The 10,100-nt window shown below is 38.5% G+C and overlaps 1 protein-coding gene and 1 pseudogene across 3 annotated transcripts in view; both read left to right on the forward strand.

The window, feature by feature from the left end:
* Nucleotides 1–10,100, forward strand: part of Pibf1 (progesterone immunomodulatory binding factor 1) — a 203,252-nt gene that overhangs the window by 132,808 nt on the left and 60,344 nt on the right. The gene's annotated exons all lie outside the window — the stretch shown is intronic.
* Nucleotides 5,136–6,604, forward strand: LOC104861064 (annotated as a pseudogene).

A 10,100-nucleotide genomic window follows, 5' to 3' on the forward strand; every position in this document is an offset into this window, starting at 1 on the left:
TCTCTGTGATATGATTCTTTTAATTCTTTTAGAAAGATACCCAGCCGAGGGATGGCTGGGTCAAGTGGAACCTCTAGTCCCAGTTCTTTGAGGTATCTCCATATTGATTTCCAGAGTGGTTGCACCAGTCTGCACTTCCACCAACAATGGAGAAGGGTTCCTTTCTCCCCACAACCCCGCCAACATTTGTTATTGTGTGATTTCTTGATAGCAGCCATTCTTTGTGGGGTAAGGTGGAATCTCAGTGTTGTTTTCATCTGCATCTCTCGAATGACCAGTGATGTGGAACATTTTTTCATTTATTTACTTGCTGCTTTTACTTCTTTGTCTAAGAAATGTCTGTTCATTTCAGGTGCCCATTTTTGAATCAGGTCTTTATATTTGGGGGGGCTGATTGTTTTTGAGTTCTTTATATATTCTAGATAATAGTCCTTTGTCTGAGGAGTAGCTGGTAAAAAATTTTCCCACATTGTAGGTTGTCTCTTAGTTCTGTTGATGGTTTCTTTTGCAGTGCAGAAGCTTTTTAATAAGATGAGATCCCAGTTGTTGATTCTTTCTCCTAGTTTCCATGCTACTGAAGATTTGTTCATAAAGTTTTTTCCTATGCCAGTGTCTTCAGGAGTTCTGACTAACTTATCTTCCAGCAAGTGTAGTGTTTCTTTTTTAGTATTTAGATCTTTAATCCACTTTGATTTTAGTTTAGGGCCAAAAAAAATTAAGTTTCTAGGAATCAGTCTAACTAAAGAAGCAAAAGACCTCTACGCTGAACACTACAGCACTCTGAAAAAAGAGATCAAAGAGGATATAAGAAAATGGAAAGATATCCCCTGCTCCTGGGTAGGAAGAATCAACATAGTGAAAATGGCCATACTACCAAAACAGCTATACAGATTCAATGCAATGCCAATTGAAATTCCAACACTATATTTCACAGAACTAGAAAAAAGAATCCAAAAGTTCATTTGGAACCAGAAGAGACCTAGAATAGTAAAAGCCATCCTAGGCAACAGAGACATGGCAATGGGTATAACAATCCCCAATTTGAAACTATGCTACAAAGCCACTGTGATAAAAACAGCATGGTACTGGCAAAGAAACAGACCTGAGGATCAGTGGAACAGACTGGAAGATACAAAAACAAATGCAGTTGTACTCAGCTACCTCATCTTTGACAAAGCAGCTGACCATCCTCACTGGAGGAAAGATAGCCTCTTTAATAAATGATGTTGGAAAAACTGGATCTCAACCTGCCAAAGATTAAAACTAGACCCTTATCTTTCATCTTTTTTTTTAGATGATTTTAAGATTTTGCTTTTGTTATTGGCTTCAGGCAATCTGATAATGTGGTTTTGTATAGTTTTCATCATAGTTCTTGTGCTTGGCTCTGGTTGAACTCCTTGTGTATGCAACTTCATTAAAATTAGATTCATTTGTTCTTTGTTTTTCTTAATCTTTTCTCTTTTCTTTGAGAACTCCAATTAGACATAATAGGCTGCCTGAAGTTTTCCTACAACAGAATAAATGATGTTTTGCTCATTCTTTTTTTTTTCAGTCTTTTTTCTGCCTTTTGAATAATTTCTATTTTATATGTCAAGTTCACTGAACTTTTCTCCAGACTAATCTGCAGTAAACACAGTCAGTCTACTGTATTTTTCATCTCATATATTATAGTTTTCATTTCTGGAAGTTCAATTTAGATCCTTTATGTATCCTCCAGGTCTCTACTTAACATTAACCTTATTTTCTTAAATATAGGAAAGACAATTCCAGTACTGTTTTTATATCCTTGCTTACTAATTCTACTATCTTGTCATTCCTTGGTTCATTTCAATAATGTTGACTTATCTCATTATGTACCATATTGACCTGCTTCTTTGCATGCTTATTTTATGCATATTTTATGAAATGCCAGACATTGTGAATTTTACTTTGGTGCTAGGTAGTCATGTTCTTGAAAGTTTTTGTTGACTTTCTTATGGAACATGGCTGTTCTTGGAAATAGTTTGATCCTTTCAGGTGTTGCTTTTAAACTTTTACAGACAAAGGGTTAATTTTTCTCCTGTACTGTGACAAAACTATTAGAGTATTCATGTCCTGTGTATTAATGAGGTTTTCTTCTTTGGCTGGTAGAACTAGCCACTTTTCCTGGATTGTGTTAGTTTCAGAAATTGTTTTTGGTAGTCTTGTAAGTGATTCTGCCTGCAGTCTCTGGTAGTTTCTTTATGTCTGTGCCCTGTTCATTGCCACATAATTACTGAAGAAGGGCTGTCTGTAGATTATCAGAGCTCTTTTTCTTTGTCACCTGTTTTTTACTGCTGTCTTAATTAATTTTCTCATGCCTGAGACAAAATACCTGACACCCACAAGTTAAAGAAGGAAAGATTTATTTCAGCTCACAGTTTTTAGAGGTTCCAGTCTCTAGATCACTGCCTCTAAGTCAGGGTGGCATGGCAGAGAGGCATCATAGAGGAGAAACATTCCATGGCAGGGTAGGCAACAAAGTAGCAGGCCTGCCTTTCCTTTTTTTTTTTTCTTTTTTTTTTTGAGTCAGGATCTCACTGTGTTGTTGAGGCTGGTCTTGAACTCACTATGTAGCCTAGGCTGGCCTTGAACTCTCCTCCGTCCTCCTGCCTCAGCCTCCCTAATGCTGGGATTACAGGCATGTGCCACCACCCCCAAACTCCCTTTCCCTTTTATCCTATCCAAGGTATTAGCCTTTTTAGGGGTGCCACCCACACCCAGGGCAGAGCTTCCTATTACCTGTACCTGGACCTTTCAGTAGACTGAATCAGTCATCACACCTTTAATCCGCATCCATATACTCTATATACAGCCACCTCTGAAAAGCCCCACCTATGAGAGCATGAGACTGGGGGGAACGTATAGATACAATCCATAACAATTCTACTATATGAACTCTAGCCACCTTGGTTTCTACTTCTAGCAAGAAGTCCTTAATGTGGTGTGTTTGGCAGATTCTGCTTTAAATTCTCCCTGCACCATAGCCTAGAAGCTCTCTCCAAAAGATAACCTGGGGCAATCATAGGGATAGGCTGGTTTGTTTCTTGTGTCTTAGTGTAACTGTCCTTCACTGCGTAATGCCCAGTGATTTTAGACCATCATTTCATTAGTTGATCCAGCATAAAAGAAAAAAAATAATGAATCGTGTGTGTGTGTGTGTGTGTGTGTGTCTGTATGCCCACTAATTCTCAAGAAGCCACCAAGTATATTATACAGTAGAAAGTTCAGCCTTGCTCTTTCTCTTTCTAGTTACTAAATAGTTAATCAGATTCACTGTATGACAAAGTGATGACTTGATGATAAAAGTAGACATGTTTTTGTACCCTTAACACAGATAGCCTTGTTCACTGTGACCTTGTCTTCTAAGCTGTACACTTAGAGATTTATATTACAGCTAATTTAATTTCAGAAAGTATCTAAAAAAAACTTTGCATTGCTAGTTTTTTAATGATTTGAAAGAGAATTCACTTCAAAATACATAGATATAAAAAACCCAAAATACATAGAATAAAGTTAGATCTATATATACTAACTTTAAAAGACATTCATACCATCCTGATAATTTTTAAAACACGGGGTTATTTATGTTTAGGCATAGAGAAAATGAAAAAATTGTGAAAATATGTCATGACAAAGGAACAAATACCACCAGCTATACACTGTAAATATAAAATAAGCTTTATTGAAATAAACTTACAAGCAGAGAATTAATAGAGTGCACTCATTCCCCAAGTTCTTTTCCTGCAGAAAAGTATATTTACATCTGTCGTATGTGGTCTGGATGCGCCCCTAAAAGGGCTCTGACAGCAGAGCTCCTCTCCATGATATTCTGCACATTCAAATAGAAGAAGGACAGGGGACGTTTTGGTAACTGAGACAGTGGAAGAAGGGGGCCTCTGAAGTCTGGTGTCTGGGATCTGACTATCCCAGTGGAGTAAGGGAATCTCCAGGTCCATCTGTATTTGTCTCTTCAACATCAAACAGCAATTGCCTCCAGGATTAGAGTGGGATAGCAAGAAACAACTCATTTTACCTTAGTCTTTTTTGAATTGTATTAATTTATTCTGATCCTCATATGCTATCCAGTAATTTGTAAAAACCTATATAAATTTTTTTAAGATACAGATTCAGTGTTCAACATAGTGTGTAACTCTTAATACTTGTAGACAAAATGTTGATTCATTAGAACTGGATCTGTTCCAGCAATTGAACATAGAGAGCTTTCTGAATATTATACAAATAAGCAGCAAAAACCTATTTTTAAAACTTATCTATAAATAAAATTATATTCTAGAAATATCCTTTGTTACCAAAATTTCACTGGCAAGGAATGGATACCCACATATAGATACCTAAATACACTCATGGAGAAATGGAGATCTTTTGGGATGAAATACACCAAGACAGAAATCTCTGATGTTGATTAGATTTGTGGGGGAGGCACTGAGGTTAGCAGAGGAGTGGGAGACACTCTTGAGTTCAGGTTCCATCTGGAATTTGAAGTACTTGCTGTGTCTAAGTGTCTTTCCTTCCCTCCTTTCCTGCTTCACCTCCTTCTATCTATTTCATCATCAAGAGTAAATGTATTGGTCTGGGGATTTAGCTCAATGGTTCCACCACCTGCCTTGCAAGTGGAAGGTCCCAAGTTCGATCCCCAGTACCAAAGGGGGAAAAAAAAAGAGTAAGTATATTACAGGAATGTGGAAGTGTTCCAGAGCGTCAGGAAAGGAATTTACTGGAGGAAAAATTCAGAAGTATTTTTAAATATTAAATATGCACTGGAAAGCTTTATAACTGAGCAATAAACAGAAAGGGTGTCTAATATATGCTCTGGCAGGGGGAAAAAAGATGTAACAGAAGAGCTTCTAGTTGGTAGAGTCTTTGAAACACTCACCTTAAGGTTTTGTTCTCTGCCACTGACAACTGCTAAGAATGTTCTACCCTGGTCTCTAGTGAGCTGAAGCTCTTGGAAAGAGTCTTGGCATGGATGGCCATACCACCCCACCTCCGCATTTTAAACAGAGAGGCCGTATACCTACCACAGCCCTAAAGAAATAAATCTCAAGACCAATCTTCCCGCTGTACTGGGGTTTGAACCCAGGGCCTCATTCACCATGACAAACAAGTGTGCTACCAGTGAGCTGCATCCCCAGCTCTTTTTTTTTTTTTTAACAGCATTGCTAAGTTGCCCAAACTGGCCTCAGACTCATACCCTCCCTTGTAGCTGCCCAAGCAGCTGGGATTGCAAACATATGCCACTCCCAGCTTCCCACAATATTCTTAAGACCGCTGATAAGAAAAGGCTCTGATCTTTTATATACCACCAAGGAGAAAATAGGAAGATGCTACCAATTAAACTATGAAGCAGCACTTTATCACTTTCATGTTTTTTCATTTTAAATATGCCTTCTGTTTAGACCTTGGGCAGTGATTTTTATCATGCATTACTCAATTCGGTTTCTATGTTTTCCATATAACAAACTTTATTTCAGTGCCAGATCACACAGTAATCTGTCACTTCTTAAATCATGGTTAGACTTAGCCGGTGGAGGATTAGCATACTCAGAAGTCAGTTGAGATAACCACATGGACAGCTAAGACCAGAATTGTTCCCATGTGCTCTCGCCTCTAATAGTTACAAGGTGCATAACATTCTCATAGAAGAGATGAAAACTAATATGATTTATGTGTCCTTTGACTCCCTCTCTGTTGATACTAAAACTCCTTTAATAGCAAACAGAGGCTTTATTACTCCATAGAAATGTAAGTCTTGGGTGGCAGAAGCGGCAGTGGCAGTGGGGCATCAGGGGGACTGCAGCAAGAGATGCAGGAGCTCGCCTCCAGACAGGTGGACATCCAGAACAAGCGCTTCTACCTGGACATAAAGCAGAATGCCAACGATTGCTGAGGTGGGCGCGGGTGGCAGCGAGAGCCACCTCACTCCACGTCAGTGGCTGTGCAGTTCCGCAACTACCTGGGCAACTTCATAGGGCACTAGGCACAGCTGGGCTCCCACCAGCTGCCAGCTGCCCGACCTGGCCCAAGCACAGGATGTTAAATGTGAGTTCCCGGTGTGTGAGAATCGCAAGTACTACGTGGGTCTCAAGGAAAACCAGCACGGCCACTTCCTGCACGCCCCCAGACGGTCAACCCGGGGCTGGACTTGGGCTCCACACAGGGACAGACCATTGTGCTCCCTGTGCAGGGGCTCTTCGAGTACCACGACGCTCTGGCCAAGCTCATCAACGATGACTATAGAGTGGAGGAGGAGTCAGCCGAGCTGCCCAAGGGCACCTCCTTGGCTGGACAACAAGCGCTTCTTCATGTGGGTTCCAACAAGTACGGCGTGTTTATGCGAGTGAGGGAGGTAAAGCCCACTTACCGCAACTCCATCACCGTGCCCTACAAGGTGTGGGCCAAGTTCAGACACACCTTCTGCAGGTACTCAAAGGAGATGAAGACTCAAGCAGAGGGAGAAGCGGGCTGCCTGTGAGCACCTGTAACCAGCAGCAGGAGCAGGAGACTGCTGCCGCCACGCTGCTACTGAAGGGTGAAGAAGATTGATCAAACTGAATGGAGGGCCGGGGATTTAGCTCAGTGGTTCCGCTGCCTGCCTCGTGAGTTCAAGGACCTGAGTTCAATCCCAGTACATAGAAAAAGGAAAAAAAAAAATCTGAATGGAAAACCACAGACAGACTCAGAGGAAATATACTGTAAAGAAAGCGAGAATTCAAAGAGCTGGGACTAGAGGTTCCATTTGACCCAGTATCCCTCTGCTGGGTATCTTTCCAAAAGAATTAAAAGAATCATATCACAGTGATATAGGCACACCTATGTTTATAGCAGCACAGTTTGTAATAGCTAAAACTTCGAAACAGCCCATTTGCCCATCAGTTGGAAACTGGATAAAGAAGATGTGGATTTTCTATAAAATGGAATACTACTCAGCCATAAAAAAATAGAAATTAGAGTCATTCATAGGAAAATGGATACATATTGAGGATAAACTCCGAATTGAAATAAATAAATCACACGTGTGAATACTGAGTAGTTTCTCTGGTGTGAAAAACTATAATAGTACATAAGATCCTAATGAGATGTGAAATCGGAAGAAAAGGGCTAAAGGTGTAGGGAAAGTGGGAAGGGTAGGCAAAAGGGAATAAGGGAAAAGAAAAAATATGAAAAATGAAAATAAAGTGTTTGTAAACAGGGAGGGGAGGAGGCGGTGAAGGGAGGGCAGGGACAAGGGGGAAAAATGAGAACCAAGACCTGTCATGTAAAGGTACAAGATCCCAATAATGAATGTAACTGTACTGTATACCTAAAATGTACCAATAAGCTCAATTAAAACAAAAAAAATGTGAGAATTAAAAGATTAAAAAAAAATACTTAATTCCAAGGGCACGCCACCCAGCACTGGATTTTATCCATTGCTCTCTTTTATTCAATATTCATTGCATTTAGACCTTAAAAAATGGTCAGTGAAACTTCTGTGAACATGAAGAAATTATTTTAAAAGGCATTTAAATGAAATTTGCTAAGTTGTGATTTTCATGGTTGGAGCCAGAGTTATTCAGATAGAAAAAGGAAAAGGAGAAAGAAAAATGAAATCTCCCATAATATTTTTCTGCATCTCTTTGCTTTGAGTAGGCATTTTGTTATTATTGTGTATATGAGATGCACTTGTATTGTTCATAATATATTTTTTATTACTTGTGGAAAGATTTTAAAAACTTAACTAATGTGCAGCAGTTTCCAGTGAATCTGTACTTGGACATGAGGTAGTGAGTCTATTTGTGATCATTAGCACTGTCTCCTAAACTTATAAGAGGTCTAAAGCTGTCCTTTTTTTTTTTTTTTTTTTTTTTTTAGCCAGTGTTGTTAACTTGTGTAGACCTGTTTAAAAAGCAGAGCAACACAATTATAGTTATCTTACTGAGCCATGGATTCTGAGTTTTGTTTTAAAAGCGAGAGCCAAGTTGGTGTATGTAAAGGATTTCCATGTAGCTGTGGTGCTAGTTATTACTGGCTACATTCTATGCTAAATGTATTTGTGTACAAGCCTTCTATCAAAAGTATGTTCTATAACTCATATATTCAAAGCATAGGGTATGAAAATGCAAAGCTTAGGAGAGCACTTTACCAAGCTGGTGTCCTCCATACTGAAATTGTTTGTAACGAGTCTTTTAAAGATTTTCCTTTAAAGATGTTTGTGCTTTTAATTGACAGCTGACTTCTTGCTGCTGTATAGTAAAATATTAATGTATTTTTACCATTAAACTGATGCATAACTATCATCTTTGAAGAGAAAATGTTATTAAGAAATACCTTAAATAGTACATTTTGGTTTGGAATTCTGTAGAAAGTGTTTTGGTTTAAAAGCGGGGGCGGATCTTGGATCTTGTCTGACAGAGTTCTGGGGATAGAATTGTTTCTTGGCAAATCCAGCCATATAGATCTAGCTGCTGTATGTAGAACACTCCACCTGTAGGAGTGGGAAGGTTAATAGTGCTTCTCTTATTGTAAAGCATTGGCCTAGGAAGATGAAACAGTTGTGTTTTTAAAGGATTTTTTTCTGCTGGTTCTCTGGGTTTTGATTTGATTTGATTTGATTTGTTTTGTTTTGTTTGTACCAGGGATGATTGAACTTGGGACCTTGTGCTTGCAAAACAGGCAGCAAAACCACTGAGCTAAATGCCCGGCCCCTTGATTTGATATTTTTAATCTCCCTGGTTGACTGTGTTGTCTTTGTTTTTGAGATCTACTGTGTATGTTGAATAACAAACTATTTTCATTGTACTGTGCATTTTCTCATTAAATTGTTTGCTTTTAATATTCATACAATGTTAAACATGAGGAGACCATACAGTAGTTAGGAGTTTCTTTACTTACAAACATCATTGGAAATGATTAAATTGCTTTTCCCCTTTCCTGAGGTGTATTTTTCTTATTTTCATATAGTAAAGTTGTGCTTTTACAGTGCGTAATGTGACATTTGGAATGGTTATCTACTGCATGTAAACATTAATAACCAGCACTTTTTTGTCTTAAGGTTTGTTGAGCTGTTTTGTTTACTGTTCTTTAATTATGATAGGGAAAAGATTACATTCTCTGTACTGTTATTAATTAGGAAAGAGAATTGCTTTGATTTTGTCTCTTGTTTACTATAGCATCTTAAAGTCTTGTACTACAGGTTGTTGGAGTACTCCTAGCTCAGTGTTTCATAGTAGCCAACAGTAAGTTGTGCAAGTCAACAAAAACACAGCAAACTCAGGCAGAATGTGCTTTCTTTGAGATGTGAGTTCTTTCATGAGGTTTTCTTTAGGGTCAGAGTTACCTAAAATAAAGCCTTTCTTTTTTTTTTTTTTTTTTTTTTTTTTTTTGGTACCGGGGATTGAACTCAGGACCTTGCACTTGCAAGGCAGGTGGTGGAACCACTAAGCCAAATCCCCAGCCCAAGTAAAGCCTTTCTTAACTTAAGAGACTTCAGGTTCTGCTTGCAATCCTGCTGGATCAAGAAGCACATTTACTGTGCAGCTTTCTTTATACTATAACAGTTGAACACAATCTTACCAGGATTTTGAAACCATTGTCTGATTCATGGTCAGTGGATTTAAAAAGAAATCCACATGCAGATCTTTTAAGACTTAAGAAGTGATCATAGAAAAGACTAAGTGACTGTAAAGATGCTCTTTTTTTTTAAGCATCTCACTTTACCTCCCAAACACCTTCCCAGCCTTCCTTTCTTTATTCTCCTATTTCATCTTTCCTTTACCGCCCCCATCCTCAGGTGCTCAGTACTTTACCAAGGTTTTATATCTCAGTGTTTGGTATTGGGATTTTTTCCTTGTTTTTATTTTACTAGTTGGTAAGCCCTGTTTGTGCTGGGAAAAAAATGGTACATTTGATCATATGTGTTATTCGTCAAAGATAGTATGATCAGATTACCAAATACAAGCAAACAAAACTTAATTCCTGAAAAGTATGCCTTATTTTTATTCATCTATTCTGTCTTATAATTGAAGTCCAAAAGCTTGATTACACTATGTTATTTGCCTAAGTAAAAGACGTGAAATGGA

This window comes from Fukomys damarensis, unplaced genomic scaffold, assembly GCF_012274545.1.
Source record: "Fukomys damarensis isolate Sample0158 unplaced genomic scaffold, DMR_v1.0_HiC HiC_scaffold_6, whole genome shotgun sequence".
Classification (NCBI taxonomy): Eukaryota; Metazoa; Chordata; class Mammalia; order Rodentia; family Bathyergidae; genus Fukomys; species Fukomys damarensis.